Source organism: Lutra lutra, chromosome 10, assembly GCF_902655055.1.
Source record: "Lutra lutra chromosome 10, mLutLut1.2, whole genome shotgun sequence".
Classification (NCBI taxonomy): Eukaryota; Metazoa; Chordata; class Mammalia; order Carnivora; family Mustelidae; genus Lutra; species Lutra lutra.
Window position 1 is genome coordinate 53,078,587 of NC_062287.1, and position 20,432 is coordinate 53,099,018.

A 20,432-nucleotide genomic window follows, 5' to 3' on the forward strand; every position below is an offset into this window, starting at 1 on the left:
CCTTTGGAGAAATCTGCGTTTGGATAGGGCTGCTTTCCCTTCACCATTTGGTTTTAACCGTGCCTGGAGCAAGATTCAGTCTGGAGAACTTAAATATGAGCAACAGGGGTGCCTGGCTGGCTCAGTCAGTAGAGTATGCAACTCTTGATCTTGGGGTTGTAAGTTCAAGCCCCATGTTGGGTGTAGCTGTTACTTAAAAATAGAATCTTAAGAAGTAAATAAATATGAGCCATAGTAAATAGCCTTCCTCCCACCCCCCATCCCTGCCCCTTGTTTTGGATGGTTTTAATGTCATTTCCAGGGAAAGTCTTAATTAGCATGGCATATGAGATGCTTCAGCTCATTCCATTAACATGTATTAAGATGTTGCAGTCATTCTGACACCCTGGAGTTACAGAAAGGAAAGACAACCTTTGTTTCAAGGTGTTTGTAGTTAAAGAGACAGTTATGGTACAATAATAATGTAGTAGATGACCTAGCACTGTTTTAAACATGTTGCGTATACCAATTTATTTAATTCTTACAACAGCTCTTTGAGATAGGTCCTGTTACTTTTTTCATTTTTGAGATAGGGAAAATGAGGTACAGAGAAGTTAAGGAAATTGCCCAAGTTTATCCAGTTCAGGAACAGAAGATCTGGGATTTAAACCAGGGTAGCCTAGCTTTTAGCCACTACATTCTCGAGCCTCATTATCCCTAAGGGTCAGTGCCGGAGCTATTTTGAGAATAGTCAGTACTTATGACTACCATTCATTAAATGCTTCCTATGTGCCCAGCCACATGCTAGGTGCATTTTGGCCTTAACATATGAAGTCTTTTGAAGGATTTGATGCAGCAAAGATTATTTATTGTATAGTTGAGGGAACTGAGGCTCAGAGAAGTTAAATGACTTGCCCAGATCACACAGCTAAGTGGCAAAGTGTGAATTTGGTCCGTTCATCTCTACCTCCGAAGACTTTGCTCTTTCTGTCTTATTTCTCTCGAGGACCTTACCTTTCAGCTTTTCCACTAGAGGTGGAGAGTATCTAGGAGGCTTGTGACTGGCTGTCAGTGACTGAGAAAGGAAATCAATGCTGGGAGTCCTCTAACATCAGAGAGCATGCCATTTTGCTCCCAGCAATACTCTTGCAATTTGTGTATACCTTGCAACCTGACACTCCTGAGAATGTATCTGTGGTGGTAGGGGAGAGATTAAGAAGCTCATGTTAAGTGTTCTTTTGGGAGAATAAAAAGGATGTTATTTATTTGTTTTTGTGGCAGCCATTCAAATGTTGAAGGAGAAGGAACTTGCCTTTGTTTGGCTTCCTGCCCTCAGGCCAAACATGTGAATAAGGCTCTTGGATAAGGTAAGTATCAGGTACCCCAGGATCAAGGGCCCCTTTAATTGGAAGACCAGGCAATAGAAGGCTGTATTCAGCTGGGAGATTTACTATGATCCGTAGCTGGCGTCTTTGTCTAGTAAACCTCCCCACCCCAGTGCAGGAGAAGTTCTCATGTACTTTCATGGAACCAACTCAGAGGATTAACTTCTGGAAAAGTTGTCAACTAAGGCACACCTGTGTACTTCTGCACTCAAACATTTGAGTGCTTACCAAGCTTTTTAGATAGATCAACACCATTTACAAGCAAGAGAAATATGGGACAAGGAAGCTAACTGCATCAACAGAGTTAGATCTGTTGATCAGGAATCAATGATGTTTGTTAATGAGCTCAATTTTTTCTAGGCACGCATGGTATAAATTAATAAAATGAAGTATAAGCCTGTGAAATATGAGTGTAAAAAGTTGAACCACCATTTCTATGGAAACTAAGTCAAATGCTTTGGAAAGACTTGAGAACCCTTTCTCCCCCCCACCCCCACCCCTCACCAAATTGCTATTGAATTAGGTGTGAGCAAGACCATGCTCTTTACTGTCTCTATGACTGCCTATTGCTGCTAATTAGGTCTTTCTCATCTTTCCCTCCCTCCAGTGCATCCTCCAGGATGACCTAAGAAGCCTTCTCTGGTAGCCTAATTGTATCAGTGGGCTACTCGTTAGTGGCAAGTTGCTTAACTTCTCTGAGCCTTAAGAGTCTGCATTGGTGAAATGATTATCTAACTTTGCAGGTCTATCGTGGAGATTAAGTGGGATGAAGCTTGTCATGTTACCTGGCCCTAACAGGTACTCAACAAATGGAAATAATTGTGATGTGCTTGGTCCTATGCTGGGGCTATAGATGGTGGGTGAGAGAGCCCCACCACAAGAAACTGCACTGTCTGCCTGCTTTTGGCTTCACTTGCCCTGTAATGAGCTGACTCAGGTTTTCACAAATGCAAATGGAAACTTTTCTAGATGCTTTTAGACCCTGACACCATTATGTCATCCAAATTCTCAGTTTGGATTTGAATAGGTCATCTTGAAAGCCCAGTGGGCATCTGCACAGAACCTTCCCAGGTGGAACTTTCTTATACTTTGTCACAAAATGATTCATCCTGATCCCTAAAAGGGCCATTGGAATAGCTTCCAGAGAAATGTGTTTCAATTCCCAGAAGCCACATGGAGCAGGCTCTGGAATTTTGTTACGATGGGTTCAAGTCATGGCTCTACCATTTACCAGACCTCAGAACAGTTATGTGATGACTCTTGAGTGTCAATTTCTTCATCATCAGAAGAGTGGGAGTAACATTTCTTATTTCATAAGAGGGCAATAAGAAGCAAATGAGATGAAGTGTCAGGTGTCCCGCAGAGTGCTTGGCATATAGTCAAAACCTAATCCACGTTAGTTTCCTAGTAGGTTAGTGTGAGTAGGTAGGAACATAGTGGGCACACATCTAACATGTGAGCTAAGGAAGTGCAAACAGGTGTTCTTCAATACTTTCTTTGTGCCATTGTCACAAAGACTCTAGTCTGGACAGCCTACTGGTCTGACCTTGCACGTGGTCTCTTCCTAGTTTACCAGTAGACATGACTAATAATCAAATTCTTATTCTATTACTTAGCTTTCAGGGCTGTCTTGAGTGAGGTAATCAGCCTCTGGGAGCCTCAGTTTCTTTCTTTATAGCATGCAGATACAAGTGCCTACCTTGCAGCAGTGACGAAAGGAACAGAACTAAAGACATGCACTTGGGGCAGTGTGGACACTCACAGGTGCCCAAGGAAATAGCAATAGCAGACATAGCAGGAGTCCCTCTTTCTGAGCTAGAAGTGGTCCAATTGATCTAAAAAGTTGACTCAGGCAGGAATTCTCAAAAAGCAAAATCCCTCCCCATGCCGTACAGTACCACTAAGATTGTCAAACCTGTTCATATCATCCCTCACGGTAGCTCCCATCCCCACTCCTGGGCTTTATGGTCGACATGAGTCACCCACCTCCCAATGCTATAAACACTGCTCCAGACAGAAAGTTTGGTCTGCAGCCTTGCAGGTTTTCCTGCTCACAAAGACCACATCCATAGCCACAGGCTGAAGTCAGAGGAGAAGAGGGCGGGGGCGGCACTCGCTGTAACCACAGAAGAGGAAGATGTGGGGAAAATGGGGGGAGATGGGGAGAAATGGCTGGGGAGAACTGGAAGGAGGAGGAACCGTGAGGTGGGAGCTGATGTGGGGACCAGCTGTCCCTCGTGCTGACACCTGGAGTACACTAGCCACCAACTGCAGAATCGGGGTGGCCCCTGAGCATCTGGTTTGGAGTGAGTGCCTTTTCTTTGGAGGCCTTGGCAAGATCTCTTTCCCCATCTGCCCCTTCACATGTTGGCAACATTGACTGCCATAAGCCCCAGAAAATAGGGTGAAGGGATGTGGCATCCTGGAGGGAAACTGTTGTCCCCTTGTCAGTGAGACAAGCAGACCCAGTCTGGCCTTGCCTCCATGCTGGGATAGTGGTGCAACACCGCACCATGTTATACAGATTGCAAATCGCAGACTAGGGATTTAGGGCTCTGTGTTTCTAAGTCAAACTGGAGACGACCTCCACTCTGAACTGGAACCATGCAGTTAACACAAAATTCACCGGCTCGTATTGTAATCCAGCTCAGACTTCTGATTTACTTGTTCTTGTGGTTTATAATTAGACCGTGTTGTCAGAAAAAAAAAAAATTGAAAGCAGCTGTGTTTCAGTGCTATTCAGATCTGTGACTGACCCAGTTTTCAAAAATTAAAAATGTGGCATTGGTATTCATCACATCTTTGTGCCTTGCTCACATCCCCCCCCCCCCCCCCCCCCCCCCCCCCCCCCCCCCCCCCCCGCCGCCGCCCTTGCTCACATTCTTAAGATGAGCGTTGAGAAGTGTTTTCTGAGCTGTGAGTTTATGGAAGAGAAAGGGCCTTGTGCCTTAGGACATTGACCAGCCCTAAAGCAAAATTCCAGAGATATAGTCTTGCTGAGGTTTACCTTTCCTTGCTGAAAGGAAGATTTCTTGGCAAAATAGTCCTCTCGGGAGGGTAACCGTGAAAGCCATAAGAACCAAAATAATCACGGAGTTGTTTACACTGGTGTTCTCAATGTTTTTGCCACCACTACCCTCATGATAGCAGTGAGCTACTGAGCTGAACCCTCACTCAACTCTCCCATCCCATCCCTGTGTGCAAAGGGCCTAGATGCTAGGATCCTTCCCAAAGCCGTGCAAGACAGTTGGTGGTTTAGGGATCCCTGGGTGGCTTGGTTAAGCATCTGCCTTTGACTCAGGTTGTAATCCCAGGGTCCTGAGATTGAGCTCCACGTCTGGCTCCCTGCTCAGCGGGGAGTCTGCTTCTCCCTCTCCCTCTTCTCCTCACCGCTGAGAAATGGAATGAATGAGGACTATCCTCTGTGTCTGGTCTTTTGGATTTCCAAACAGAATGGCTCTTTCTCCCCTGCGCAGTTCCAGCCTTCCTACACAGGAGTCTCAGGCAGCTCTCCTGTCCTCTCATTCTCGGGCATGTGTACACCATCAAAGATGGCCAGAAACAGGAGGTGGGTGGGAGGATGGGGTAACTGGGTGATGGGCATTAAGGAGCGCAGTTGTTGTAATGAGCACTGGATGATATATGCAGCTGAAGAATCAGTAAGTTCTACCCCTGAAACTAATAATACATTATATGTCAACTAAATTGAATTTAAATGAAAAAAAGTAATGGCCAGACATTTAAGTAAAACATAAAGGACAAGATAAACAGAAAAAGGTAATAACATGAGAGGAAGCTGAGATAACTCAGGAGGAAAACAAACCAAAAAGCTGAATAAACATATTAAAAGGACCATCTAATTAGTATGCTCATAAAACATGTTGCATCCACAAAATGAGAACTATGAAAAAGAAAAACTCAGAGTGCAAAATAGAGGTGCTCCTAAAGTTGACAAAAATCCTAGCAGTTTATGTGACATCACCTAAAATGATCTGTGAAGCAAAAAGGAACTTTTCTAAATTATCAGCTATAAAGAACAAGTTCTGATCAACCGTGGGAACTGAATTATCTCTCTCTTCTCTCTTTTGCAAATGATATTACAAAATCATTATCCTATGAAGAGGCTATCAAAAAATAAGCAACTAAAGTCATAGGGAAAAAGTATATAGAGGTGTGTCACTCAGTGAATTAATAAAAGTTTTGCATTTTTCTACCTGTCAGCTTTTATTTTTTAATTTAAATTTTGTTAGTTAACATACAGTGCGATATTGGTTTCTGGAGTAGATTTCAGTGGTTCATGATTTACATACAACACCTAGTGCTCATCACAACAGGTGCTCTTCTCAATACCTATTGCCTTCTAGCCCATCCCCCCCACCTCCCTCCAACAACCCTCAGTTTGTTCTCTTATCACTAAGATTCACTTATGGCTTGTTTCTCTCTCTCCTTTTTTCCTTTGCCCCCTTCCCATATGTTATCTGTTTTCTTTCTTAAATTCCACATATGAGTGAAATCATATGGTATTTGTCTTTCCCTGACTTATTTCACTTAGCATAATACCTAGCTCCATCTATGTCTTTGCAAATGGCAGGATTTCATTCATTTTGATGGCTGAGTAATATTCTATTATCTATCTATCGATCGATCAATCTATCTATCTATACTACGTCTTCTTTATCCATTCATCTGCAGATGGACACTTGGGCTCTCTCCATAGTTTGGCTATTGTTGGTAACATTGCTATAAACATCGGGGTGCATGTACCCCTTTGAATCTGTATTTTTGTATCCTTTGGGTAAATAGCTAGTAGTGCAATTGCTGGCTTGTAGGATAGTTCTATTTTTAACTTTTTGAGGAACTTCCTGCTTTTTAAAAGTTGTAGTTTCTTTTCTCACTCTAAATAAAAATTTACAGTTATGTATAATTTTGCATTCATAACTTAATGTCCTTTTTCTTAGTGTATGTGTTGCCAACATAAGTACCATATTCTCTTTTCAGGCCCCACAAAACCTGCATGTGCCCCTGGTGGTGAGCTACATTGCTTGTGGATAGAACCCGGAAGGCAGCAAACCGCAGAAGGATATATGCTATAAAAATTCAATTCAGGTAACTTTCAAACACATGAGCCACACTATTTAATGTTTATAGCTGCACATACCAGTAGTAAAAGAATAAAAACATACGCTGGAAGATACACATCTGATTTGTGAGGATAGTGGCCTTGGGGTATAGGGTGCTCTATTTCTTACTGATTTTCTGAAGGAAAAATGAAAAAATGTTACTGTATCTGAGTGATGGATACATGGATGTGACATTATTCTCAGTGATTTTCTCATTTCTATTCAAATTGTACAGTTGTAAAGTCAGAGTCCCTCCGAATTTGGAGGGACTGTCAAGGGTCTTCTGGAGTCTAGTGTTTGTCATCACAAATTTTGTTGTTCAGGTGGCATCCTTTGCAGGTGACCTGCTTTTCCTCTCTTTATCCTTGTGGTCCTCTTACTTCACAACGACCTATCTGCTTACAGAACTTGACCCTCATCATGTTAGGCTTTTGTGAACTTTCCAACCTGAGGACTCCCATTCTTCAGCTCCAAGTACTTCAAGTCTATTAGTCCTCCGTCAATTTTATCCTACCATTTCTGTTCTTTTTCTGGATCTCATGTTAGTCAGATGGTAGATGTCCTATTTTTGTCTCACATGTTACACAGGTTTCCCCCCCTATTTTATGGAAGATTTCTTTTACCATCTCATAACCCTTCATTGAATTTTTGGCAATTATATTTTTAACTTCTAAGATTTTCTTTTTACTCCTTCATAACATCCTGTTTTATTTTGTAGATGTTCTGTCATCTATGAAGATATTAATAAAATGGTTTTAATTATAACAGTTGTTTCATTTTTGTGTTGTTTGTGGTTGGAATAGTTTAAACACATATGCCAATGTGGACTTTTATTTTTCTTAAAGATTTGAGAGAGAGAATCCCCAAGCAGACCCTGTGCTGAGCAAGGAGCCCCAAGTGGGGCTCAGTCTCACAACCCTGAGATCATGACCTGAACTGAAATCAGGAGTTGGATGCTTAAGAGTCTGAGCCACCTAGGCACCCCCATTGTGGATTTTTCTGTAAAGAGTCAAAATGTAATGAGAGAGTCTACCTATCATAAAGTTGTCCAAATCTTGCAATATAGATACAAAAACATTTCAGGATTCTAAAATTTATTTTCAAAAACTTGGAAGAGAAGCCTGAACACAAACCAAGTAGAAAAAGTCTATTCAAGTGTTGATAAAACTCTAATACAGGGGCACCTGGGTGGCTCAGTGGGTTAAAGCCTCTGCCTTTGGTTCAGGTCATGATCCCAGGATCCTAGGATTGAGGCCTGCAGCAGGCTCTCTGCTCAGTGGGGAGCCTGCTTCCTCCTCTCTCTCTGCCTGCCTCTCTGCCTACTTGTGACCTCTGTCTGTCAAATAAATAAAATCTTAAAAACAAAAACAAAAATCTCTAATACATAATTTTCAAGTGAAATTTGGGAAGATGTTTCTAAAGGTTTTGGTAAAATAAGTGAGAAATTAGAGTCCTGATTTGGATGTGTATGCAACTTCATACAAACAGTGTTATGACATATGTTTGGTCTTTGTCACTAGTTCCCAGTACAGAGCTCCTAAAACTGTTGGAATTTCCTGAGTGAGAGGAATGTCTCTTGTTTTTCTCTTGGAGCCCCTTTCAATCACATTTGGTTTATGCTAATGAGATGATTCAGAATGAGGCTCCTTAATAGCTTCAGAGTGGGGGCGTCACCAAGAAGACCAAATGGAAGAGTAGAAGTTGGGAACATTCATCCCCACCTTCTGACTTCCAGCAAAATGAGGGGGACTGGAGATTGGGTTACAAAAGCCCTTGAACTACAAGATTCAGAGAAATTCTGAGTTGGTGAACATGCCTGAGTGGCTCAGTTGGTTAAACATCTGCCATTGGCTCTGGTCATGGTCTCAGGTCCTGGGATTGATCCCTAAGCCGGGCTCCCTGTTCAGTGGGGCATCTGCTTCTCCCTCTGCCTCTCCCCGTTTGTGCTCTTGCTCAAATAAATAAATAAAATCTTTCAAAATAAATAAAATAAATTCTATTTTATATAACATCCAGCAAAAAAGAAAAAGGAAATACATATTGAGTATACTTCTGAGAAGAGAGGACTTCTATTTTGATTAGGGGTCAGTGAGAACCATATCCACCCCCTTATAATCACACACATCTGATAACAGGAAGAATTGTCCACAGACTAACTGCAGGATCCATTGTTGTTTCTCCTCCACTGCCCACATACATGTGCTGGGCACCACAGGATGCGTTCTTATTGAATGTGGATCCTGCTGTCTCTGCGCTATTGTCATAATGCTGGTATGCTGCTAGAGCAGGCAGTAAGAATACTCCTGGAAGCTGTTCCTACACCACAATGAGTAATGATACCTATATGTGAAAGTGATTGGGAACCAATTAGTTGGATAAATGTATTCAACTAAACCAAAACTAAAGTTATCCCCAACTCACCTTGCCTTTTCCAGGGTCTGAAAAATGCCTGTGGCCATTCCATCACCACCCACCACCCGTCATGAGGAGTAGTTGCACTGGAAAGAAAAAGTGGTCTTAACTGCTTGTGGTGAAATAATTTTGCCTTTGCAAAATTTCAAAAACTTAGGGTGAAGCAACCTCACAGCCACAGCTCTCCCAGGCTCGGAAGAGGCAAGTGCAAGTGAAGGGCCAGTGAGCTTCAGCTCCGGGAGTGTTACGGGAAAGAAAATGTTAGAGTCAGATTGCTCTGGTTCTAAGCACAGCTCCAGCACTCATCGCCTGGGGGACCTGAGGTAAGTTACGGGAAAATGGGGGTTAAGATAATAATGATGTCATGGGGGCTATTGTAAGGAGGGCATGAGGTAATATTTGTAAGGCACTCAGAAGAGTGCCTCATGGAGTGAGCACTTCATTCACTCTGTCTTCTTGGTGGGGGTGGGGGAAGTGTAGTGAGTCAGTCTCGTTTTTTTGAATACTGCCTACGTGCTAATGACCCCAAAACTGAAAATGTGCGTCTCGGCCTGGTCTACCTCTGAAAGATCTTTTAGAAACTGACAATAATGTCTTTTATTTATCCTTTACTACCTTTTTTGTTGCTGTTGGGGGTATAATTGACATATACCATTTTATTAGTTTCAGGTGTACAACAATGATTTGATATTTGTAAATGTTGTGAAATGATTGCCACAAACAAGTCTAGTTAACATCTGTCACCATCCATTGTTACAAAAATCGTTTTTTTTTTCTTGCAATGACTTTTAAGACTACTCTTTTAGCAATTCCTAAATATGCAATTCAGTATTTTTAAAATATATTTTATTTATTTGAGAGAGAGAGAGAGAGTACAAACAGGGGGAAGAACAGAGAGTAAGAGAGAGAGAGAATCTGAAGCAGACTCCACGCTGAGCTTGGAGCCCAATGCAGGGCTCGATCCCACAACTGTGAGATCACGACCAGTAACAAGCTTGAAAAGGAGAGAGAGAAATCCATTGTCTGAACCTGGGGTGGGCTCCTGACAGAAGTTGTGGCTTTTGCCAGAGGGATATAGATAACACCTGCCAGGGAGAGAACCAGCAACCAGAAAGGGAATCTACTGATGTAATCATACACTCACCTCTGGAGATGCAGACCAGGGTGGAGAAGTGTGGGGAGTGGATCTGGAGAGGAAGCAAGAAATCTGGTACACCCCTTTACCTAGAAGTTACACTCTTTTTTTTTTTTTTTTCGAACTTTTAAAAAAAGATTTGAGGTTTGAGATTTATTTGAGAGAGAGAGAGAGAGAGAAAGCATGAGCATGAGCAGGGGCAGAAGCAGAGGGAGAAGTAGGCTCCCCACTGAGCAAGGAGCTTGATGCCAGGCTCCATCCCAGGACCCCAGGATCATGACCTGAGCCAAAGGCAAATGTTTGACCAACCAAACCACCCAGACACCCAGCCACTCAAGTTATGCTCTTTAATGCAAGAATCTTGTTTATTTTATTCCTCACTGTGACCTAGCACTGAGAACAGACCTAGTAATAACTAGCATTCACTAACTAGGTTCGGGGCACTTCAAAGAGTTTTACATGGTGAAGGGTTGACTTTACTGATCTAGACTCCAACCCATGTACTTTGCTCCGTGACCTTCACTCTTTTTTTTTTTTAAGTTTCCCTCAGCTTTATTGAGATATAAGGGACATATCACATTGTGTAAGCTATAAATTGTAAAATGATCATCACCATAGTATTAGCTACCACCTTCATCCTTCCAGTCACATAGTTACTCTTTCTTTTATGTGGTGAAAACATTGGAGATCTACTCTCTTAGTAACATTCAAGTATATGATATAGTATGTATACAAAGAGTTTGTACCCTTTGAGCAGTATCTTCCCCCTTTCCCCCATCCCCCAACTCCTGGCAACCACCACTATACCCTGCATGACCCCCATTCTTAATCCCTCTATTACAGAGCCTCTATGGAGCTCAGCAAAGTTACTCCCTTCTCATTCGATATCATTTCTCAGATCCAATACTACCCACTTTTTTTCTTTCCTGAAGCTACACCTTTCTTTTAAAACATGCTTATTTGGAGAGTTAACCATATATCAACTATTTCTATGAATAGTGTATCTGCCCACTAAAAAAGAGTAGGAAGGAACTTTAAGTTTTGGACTTGGGATGAGGAAATAACAAAGTCCACAAGAGTGTCCAGTTATTAAAGTAGAATAAATTCTCCTCAGGTTTTCTAGAAAAGGTATATCTTGGTTACATGACAGATTGTATAGTCAATCTGCCAAACAGTATTTGTGTATCTGGTGAAATATTGGAGAAGCAATAGGAAAGGGAAGTCCTTGAGAGGAGACCACATAGGAAAAAATAATAATACATACTATTTACTTTGTTCCAGGCATAGCATTATCTCATTTAATTAAAAAAATTTTTACCCTTTGATCAATATTTCCCCCATTTCCCTCAGCCTAAGCCCCTGGCAGCCATCATTTTATTCTCTGTTTCTGAGTTCAGCTTTTATTAAATTCCACACATAAGTGAGATCGTGCAGTATTTCTTTCTCTGTCTGATTTTTTTCACTTAGCATAATACCCTCACGGTCCATCCATGTTGCAAATGCAGGATTTCTTCCTTTTTACGGCTGAATTATGTGTGTGTGTGTATATATATATGTATATATATATATAATATATTTATATATATATAAAATAAATCATATACATTATATATGTATCACGTTTTCTTTTTCTATTCATCTATTGACAGACACTTAGGTTATTTCTATATCTTAGCTATTGTGAATAATGCTGCAATGAACATTAGGGTGAGGATATCTCTTTAAGACAGTGATTTTATTTCCTTCATCAAAAGTAGGCTTGTTGGATCATATGATAGTTCTATTTTTAATTTTTTGAGGAGCCTTCATTCTGTTTTCTATTGTAGCTGTACAAATTTATATTCCCATTAACAGTGCACAAGAGTTCCCTTTTCTCCACATCTTTTTTTTTAATAAAGATTTTATTTATTTATTTAGAAAGAGTGTGAGCAGGGGGAGGGGCAAAGGGAGAGGAAGAGAGAGAGAATCTCAAGTGGACTCTGCCCTGGGTGCAGAGTCCAATGTTAGGGATCAATTTCATGACCCCGAGATCATGACCTGAACCGAAATCAAGAGTTGGACGCTTAACTGACTGAGTCACGTAGGCACCCCTCTCCACATCTTTGATGACACTGGTTACCTCTTGTGTTTTGATAAAAGACCAATTTAATAGATGTACAATGAGATCTCATTGTGGTTTTGATTTGCATTTCCCTGATGTTGAGCAACTTTTCATGTACCTGTTGGGCATTTGTATGTCTTCTTTAAAAACATGTCTGTCCAGATACTCTGCCCATTTTTAAATTGGATTTTTAGCCTTTTTTGCTATTGAAAGGTTTGAGTTCCTTATATATTTTAGATATTAACCCCTTATCTGACATATGGCTTGCAAATATTTTCTCCTATCCCATAGGTTGCTTTCTCATTTTGTTGATCATTTCTTTTGCTGCAGAAACTTCTTAAGTTTGTTGTAGCTTCACTTTGTTCTTGCTTGTGTTGCTTGTGCTTTTGATATCATATCTGCAAACTGTTGCCAGGACTAGTCCAAGAGGCAGTCTCCACATGTTTTTCTCCGGGAGTTTTATGGTTTCAGGTCTTAACATTTAAGTCTTTAAGTCCATTTCATGTTGATTTTTTGTGCAAAGATAGGGGTCCAGTCTCATTGTTTTATAAGTGAATATCCAGTTTTCTCAACTCCATTTATTAAAAAGACTACCCTTTCCCTATTAAGTATTCTGGGCTTTCTTGTTAAATATTAGTTGACTGTATAGGCATGAGGGTTGGTTTTTTTTTTTTTTTTTTTTTTTTTGATTCTTGATCTTATTCCATTGGTCGATGTGTCTGTTTTTATATATTTAATATTTAAAATATCTTTTGTAGTAGTTGCCATTTGCTTCATTTAGACACAAGAAAACTGAGATAGAAGTATCTTGCACAATATCACACAGCTAGGGTGTACTTGGATCATTTTGATTCCAAAAACTGTGCCTTCAGCTCTAGCATATTACCTCCTGGTGTGGTGTGTGGAACTTGTTCCAAAGCCTCGATAAACTTCTCCATTTCTTTTGTTCTCACCTGTTGCCACATATAAGAACACAGGTGTACGTATAATTGGATTTGTGTTTATTATTTCCATATGTCAGAACATGTATGTTCATATAATTTTGTATTATAAACAATGCCATGTAATATTGACAATAATTCAGTGATTTAATTGCATTTATATGAGACTGTGTTGCAAATTGTTCAAACGGCGCCACTTCACAGGCAGCCAGCCACCCCACAGAAGCATCAGTGCAAACACAACATTTAGAGAGATGATACTTGCAACAGCTTTGGCAATGAGAGTACGGATGACTCATGATTGAATCATGATGTACACATGTCTTATAGTCTAGTTGTTAGAAAATGTTAGGACAAAAATGCTGCTGGGGCAAATATGTGTTACTACATGTTCTACAACACTTAACCTTGACAAACAAAAAAGGAGAAGGAAATAACAGTAACTTTACAGAGGAAGAATATTGGCCACTGGAAATCACAACAAATTCAAGACAACACTATAAAGATTGGATACTCTGATAACAGAAGTCCGTTACCCAAATTAAGAGCATTCCAGCCATCCGGGTGAGGGAATGAGAAGCAGGAGGTAATCAGGGTTGCGAAGATTGACCTGGCAGCTAGACTTCTTAGTGGAATACTGAATTTAGAGTCTTTAAAAAAAAAAAAAAAGGTTTTATTCATTTATTTGACACAGAAAGAGAGAGAGAGTACAAGCAGGGAGAGCAGCAGGCAGAGGGAGAGGGAGAAGCAGGCTCCCCAATGAGCAGGGACCCTGATGTGGGCTCGACCCCAAGACCTTGGGATCATAATCTGAGCTGAAGGCACATACTTAACCAACTGAGTGATCCAGGCACCCTGAATTTAGAATCTTTAATAAACCCTGGTAACAGCCCAAGTTTAGTTTATGAATATCCCATTTTAGTATTGGATGATTCACTTAGTAGATTGCTAATGAAAATTAAAGTTTTTAAAATTATGAATTTTGGGGTCAGTTTGAGGCCCATCGGTTGATGTCAGCTCATTTTTAAAGAATACCTTACACAGGGGGTGGAAAGCATAGACAGAGCCAGAAAAGGCTGGTCTTAAATCTTCATATTCCAGGTATGAGAATTTAAACAGGATTCTGAGCTGGTCTGAGCTTCAGCGTCTGTGAATCATTCCTTGGTCATGGCAGTGTTAGAGAGCTGAATAGGAAATGGCCAGGAACGTTGCCAGCCAGTTGTTAAACCAGGGGTGGCTTAATATCAGCCACAGTGAGAGTATTATACCATAAAAATTGGCAAAGGCTACAAATCAGGATTTCTCCCCCTCCCAACCTCCCCTGCCAGAAAACTGGTTTACCAGAACACCACTGTTTCCTTACTCCCCTCCAAAATGTGACCAAATTGTGTGAAAAGGAAATAGTGATTCCTCTATGGCGATTAAATTGTTTTGGTGTTGAACCAAAGCCAGGTGATCAGTAGACATTCATTTTGTAGGGTGGCTATCAGGCACAATCATGTTTAATTTCCATAGTAGCCCTTAGAGATAGAAATTATTATCCTCAAGGATAATTACATTTTTGGAAACACGTAAGAACAAAATACCGAAACTCAAAAATATGGACAAATCTTACAGTTATTACATTGAGTGAAAGAAGCCAGACACAAAATAATGCATATTGTATTATTCATTTATATGAAATTTAAAAACTGAAAGGAGTGCATGAACTGATGGAAGGTTATAGAAACCAGAATGCTTGTCTCCGGTGGGGAGGGGAGTGGTGAGAAGCTGTGTGAAGGAGATGTTTGAGTGAGTGTTGGAGCATTTCTCTCTTGTGACTCAGACAGGGTTACACAGATGCCAACATTCATCCTGAAATACACTTAAGACGATCACAACCTTATAGCAAAGTACTTCTGACCTCAATAAAAATTTAGTAAAAGGTATGTTGGAGTGTAATTAAAAAGGAAAAGAAGAATTTGAGAAAGTCTATTTTATAAACTGGAGAGCACCGTTCCAATGTTGGTTGCTCTCATTATCCACCAAGCTTAAAGAACGCCGAGATGCAAAGTCTGAGGTGGCGGTTGACATCCCCCTCTTTTCCCAGTTTCTCTCCCTATCTGGCCACTCCTCAGTCCCTCTAGGGATCAGTTGCTTTTTCTTTGCCCAACTTTTAAGTGTTAGTGTCCCCAGAGTTTGTCCTTGTAACTCTCCCTGCTCTATAGGCTGCTGACCATCTCTGTAGCTCCAGCTCCCATCATGATTTCCTGACCTCTCTAGACCACAGTTCTTCCCTCCTCTAGACCCATACGCTGCCACTCAACAACTAGGTGCTGCTGTCTTGTGCCAGGTACTGTTCTTGGCACTGGGACACATCAGTGAATGAAACAGACAAAGATCTCTGCTTTCCTGGAGCTTACATGCCTAGACATCTCCCCAGATGCACCTGATACTCAGTCTGTCCCAGATTATCTCATTATTCTCACCCCCTGATTATCTCCATCCCTAAACCTGTTCCTTGCATGTTTTCCCCATCTTCATGACTCCACTTTCATCGTCTCAGGAACCTCGCAGGAAATCCCTGACCCGTCTCCATAAATCACCCTTGACTGACTGCTCTGTGTCCTGAATATCTCTAGAAATCTCCCATTTGTCTGTAATTCCACTGCCCTGCCTTTTTCTCGTCCTTCCTCATCTGGCTTCCTAATGGTCTCTCTGCCTCCAGGCTTATTCCTGCTTACCGTTTTCCAGATAGCAGCTAGAATGATTATAAAATGCATATCAGAACCTGTTGCTTTCTGCCTAAACCTGCCCAGTGGCCCTGACAGGTGAAAGTCTAAATTCCTTACCTTGTCCTCATGTCCTCAGCTGTCAGGTGATGAGCAAGCCTGCTAAAACCTGGGTTAAAATTCCAGCTTCCTAGCATGACATTGGGCAATTTTTTTTATCTTCTCCATGCCTTACTTTCCTTTCTATAAAATGGGAATGGTAACAGTGTGAGTCTCACCATTGCTGAGGGGATTAAATCTGTTATTGCATACAAAGCAGTGAGAACAGCATCTGACCCTCAATCTATACTCAAGAAGAGCTGGTTTTCTCATAGGGTGCTATATGTTTAAACAAATTAAAACAGCTATGAGGCTCTGCACAGCACCCATCTGTCTTAAATGCTTGTAATGTCATTGCTGGGCTCTCTCTAGCCTCGCCTCTTGCCCCTCTTTACACAAACCTGCCTCAGTCCTGCAGGTTATATCTCTCCCATGCCTCTGAGCCTTGGTACGGGAATTCCTCCCTGCCTATCTTTTTGCTGGCCGTCTTCCATCAATCCTTCATACCTTTGCACTGGCACCAGTTTCTGGCCGCCCTACCTGAGCTAGGTTGGTTCCTCCTCCTCTGCTTCTCCCTCTTAGGACCTGTGTATACTTCTTAATCATGTGATTTTTTTTTTTTATGTTTTAAAAAAATTATTTATTTAAATTTTTTAAAAAAATAAACATATTATGTATTCTTATCGCCAGGGGTACAGGTCTGTGAATCACCAGGTTTACACACTTCATAGCACTCACCATAGCACATACCCTCCCCAATGTCCATAACCCCACCCGCCTCTCCCGAACCCCCTCCCCCCAGCAACCCTCAGTTTGTTTTGTGAGATTAAGAGACACTTATGGTTTGTCTCTCTCCCAATCCCATCTTGTTTCGTTTATTCTTCTCCTACCCTCTTAACCGCCCCCGCCATGTTGCATCTCCACTTCCTCATATCAGGGAGATCATATAATAGTTGTCTTTCTCGATTGACTTATTTCGCTAAGCATGGTACCCTCTAGTTCCATCCATGTTGTCGAAAATGGCAAGATTTCATTTCTTTTGATGGCTGCATAGTATTCCATTGTGTATATATACCACATCTGTATGCACAGGATAAGGACCTGTGTATACTTTTATCACAGCTCATTGTAATTGTTTATTTAAAATGTACTGAGAAGCATCCATCAACAGATGAGTGGATAAGCAAAATGGGGTCAATACATACAATGGAATATTATCCAGCCTTAAAAAGGAATGGAGGACAGGGGCGCCTGGCTGGCTGAGTTGGTTAAATGCCTGCTTTCAGATCAGGTCATGATCCCAGGACCCTGGGATGGAGCCACACATCTGGCTCCCTGCTCAGCGGGAAGTCTGCTTCTCCTTCTCCTTCTGCCTCTCCCCCAGCTCATGCTCTTGCTCTCAAATAAATAGATGAAATCTAAAAAAAAAAAAAAAGTAATGAAGGACAGATATATGCTGCATCATGGATGAACCTTGAAAACATTATGCTAAGTAAAATAAGCCAGACAAAAAAAGGACAAATATTGTGATTCTGAGCCTATGAAGTACCTGGAGTAGACAAATTCATAGTGACAGAAAGTCAAATACAGGTTGCAGGAGCCGAGGACGGAGAGAGTGGATTTGAAGTTTCTGTTTGAGATGATGAAAAAGTCCTGGAGATGGAGAGCAGTGATGTTTGCACAACATCATGAATGTACTTAATGCCTGAATTGTACACTTACAAATGTTTAAAACGGTACAGTCTGTGTTCTGTATCTTCTACCATGATAAAAAAATTTTTTTAATGGATAGAGAAGTAAGTTAACCTCGCTGTTCTAATTTTGGCTGTAAATCCTGGCTTCACCAGGCTGTATGAGCCAGTGTAAAGTAAGTAACTTCTTTGAGCTTCGGTTTCTACATCTGTAGAAATAGATATTTTCCCTTCATAAAGTTGTTGGAAGTAATGTAGTAGACTGCTCGATGCAGAACCTGGGTAAGGGTAAGCACTCAGTAAGTGTTTTCTCTTATTATTATTTAACTGTGATCTCTTTGGGTGTAAGGCCTGAGTCTCTGTCACAATTGTAGCCCAAGTGCTTACCACGGCAGGTGCCCAGGACATGTATGTGACTTGAATGAACGGCAACGGTCTCCTACTTCAAGCCCCTTCTTCAGCAATTCTCGTGTGATCTGAGAGCTGTGGTGGCTCCCAAGACCCAGCAGGGTGTCTGTGAAGTCAAAACTAGTTTCATAACAACACTAAGGTTTTATTTACCCTCATCAGTATCATCTTCACATGAGTGTAGGGAGTATGAAAAGTTCATTGATGTGGTTTCAGATTCCACACTGCAACTAACCTTTAAGAAACTCCCACTATTCAAGTTTTGGTGTATTATCGAAGAAAAATATCCATTTATCTTAAAAAAAGCAATTAAAATACTCTTCCCTTTCTCATCTACATAGAGGAGGACGGGTTTTCTCCATTTATTCTTCAGCCAGAACATACTGCAACAGGTTAAAATATAGAAGCAGACAGGAGTCTGTGCTCTATTACTCTAGAGAGTGAAGAGATAATAAAAATATAAGCGATGCTGTTCTTTTCACTAAATGTTTTTGAGAAAATATTTTTTAATAAAAATATGCTCTTGAGGATAATGAACAAAGATTATTTTTAAATAAATTAATATTTTTAAATTTCTCAGTTTTAATTTCTAACATGGTAAATATTGATAGATAGAATCTGTATAGACACTGTTCTTTAGGGTTCTCAATAATTTTTAAGAGGGTAAAGGACCAAAAGTTTGAGGACCACTGTCAGGCCTTGCACTTGGCTCTGTGCCATCCCACCTAGGACAGCTGGCTTCTAGCGTGTGCTCTAACACTTCATGGGATAGAGAGGTCACCACCTCTTGGATAGCTGGTTTTATCTTGGGACAACTCTGACAGCTAGAGAGTTCTGGCAGTGAGTCAAAAATCTGTGTTTTGGAGGCTTGCACAGACTGGCTTTAGACTCACTCCGGAGTTTCACACGTCACAGTGTAGAACCCTCTTCCAGGTCTGAAGACATTCACCAACTGCCCTTTGTGGTGGCCCCCACAGGAATCAGCTCGTCCTTCGGGTGACTAACTCACATATGTGTTTTTCTGAGTCAGCCAGGGATTTGTGGGAGGCGTTGCCAAACCAGATAACTACAGCTGCTTTTCCAGGAACCAGAAGATTATCTCCAGCCCCACACCAAATTGGAGAAAACTCTCTTTGTTGCTGTTTTTCTCAATAAATTAATTCATTTTCCATTATAAATCACACATGCTCATTAAAGAAAACTTCGAAAAGTAGGGAAAAAAATAGCCTTAAGAAATGAAAATTGGGTTAGGGTTGTCTTGTGCTGGTATCTCTCTTTCAGGCTTGCCTTCAAGGCCATTCTTTTTCAAGCAATCCCTGCAAATAATATGTGTATCGCGCCTCCAGAGACCTCTGGGGTTGACAGGCTGCTTGCCGCATGGTGGACAGGGAAGCTGCTGGTCAGTGAGTTGCCCGGAAGGACAGCTGAGGAGGGACACTCAGAGGGAGCAGGAAGCAACCCCCCTCCCCCCAAAGGAGGGTGATACTTTTGGTATCTGGATGCATTTTAGACCACATCTCTCCAGGCTATATGGGATCAGGAGGGACAGAGTACTACAACAAGGACTGGTAAATTCTTTTCTGCTTTTTTTGGGGGGTGGGGAGTAGTAAAATATGAAGTTCTTCCGGAAATGCTACTTCTGAGAATCTATCCTAAGGAAATGATGACAGATTTAGGTGGCATTATGTGTCTACCATTATTCATAAAATTTGGAAACAAGGTAAATGTTTTACAATAAAGGCTTAGTTTTAAAACTATCTCTAAGGGGGCTGGGAGTGTATGGGAAACCTCTGTATCTTTCCCTCAATCTTGCTGTGAAGCTAAAACTGCTAAAAAGAAAAAAAGAAGCCTTTAAAAAAAAATCCCTATCTGTATGACTGTATATTCTGTGCTGGTTAAAAATAAATGACAGGGACGCCTGGGTGGCTCAGTTGGTTGGACGACTGTCTTCGGCTCAGGTCATGATCCCGGGGTTCCAGGATCGAGTCCCACATCGGGCTCCCAGCTCCATGGGGAGTCTGCTTCTCCCTCTGACCTTCTCCTTGCTCATGCTCTCTCTCACTGTCTCTCTCCAAATAAATAAATAAAATCTTAAAAAAAAAATAAATGACACTTGCAAAGTCTTTTTATTTTATTTTATTTTATTTATTTATTTGACACAGAGAGAGAGATCAAAAGTAGGCAGAGCAGCAGGCAGAGAGAGAGGGGGAAGCAGGCTCCCTGCCGAGCAGAGAGCCCGATGTGATGCGGGGCTCCATCCCAGGACCCTGAGGTCATGACCCAAGCCGAAGGCAGAGGCTTAACCCACTGAGTCACCCCGGTGCCCCAAAGTCTTTTTTTAATAACACAGGAAAAATCTCCAGAATAGGTACCTAGTCTATGACTAGCATATACTTTTAAAGTAATTATCTGTTCATTGAAAAGTTTAAAAAGTATAATAAAACACTGTA

At 41.2% G+C, this 20,432-nt stretch overlaps 1 long non-coding RNA gene across 1 annotated transcript; it reads left to right on the top strand.

Moving 5' to 3' along the window:
* Positions 1–1,971: 1,971 nt before the first annotated feature.
* Positions 1,972–19,878, top strand: LOC125080080 (uncharacterized). Its single transcript, XR_007121205.1, has 4 exons — positions 1,972–2,162; positions 6,363–6,470; positions 8,920–9,219; positions 19,264–19,878. It is a non-coding gene; the product is annotated as an uncharacterized LOC125080080 (long non-coding RNA).
* Positions 19,879–20,432: the final 554 nt, after the last annotated feature.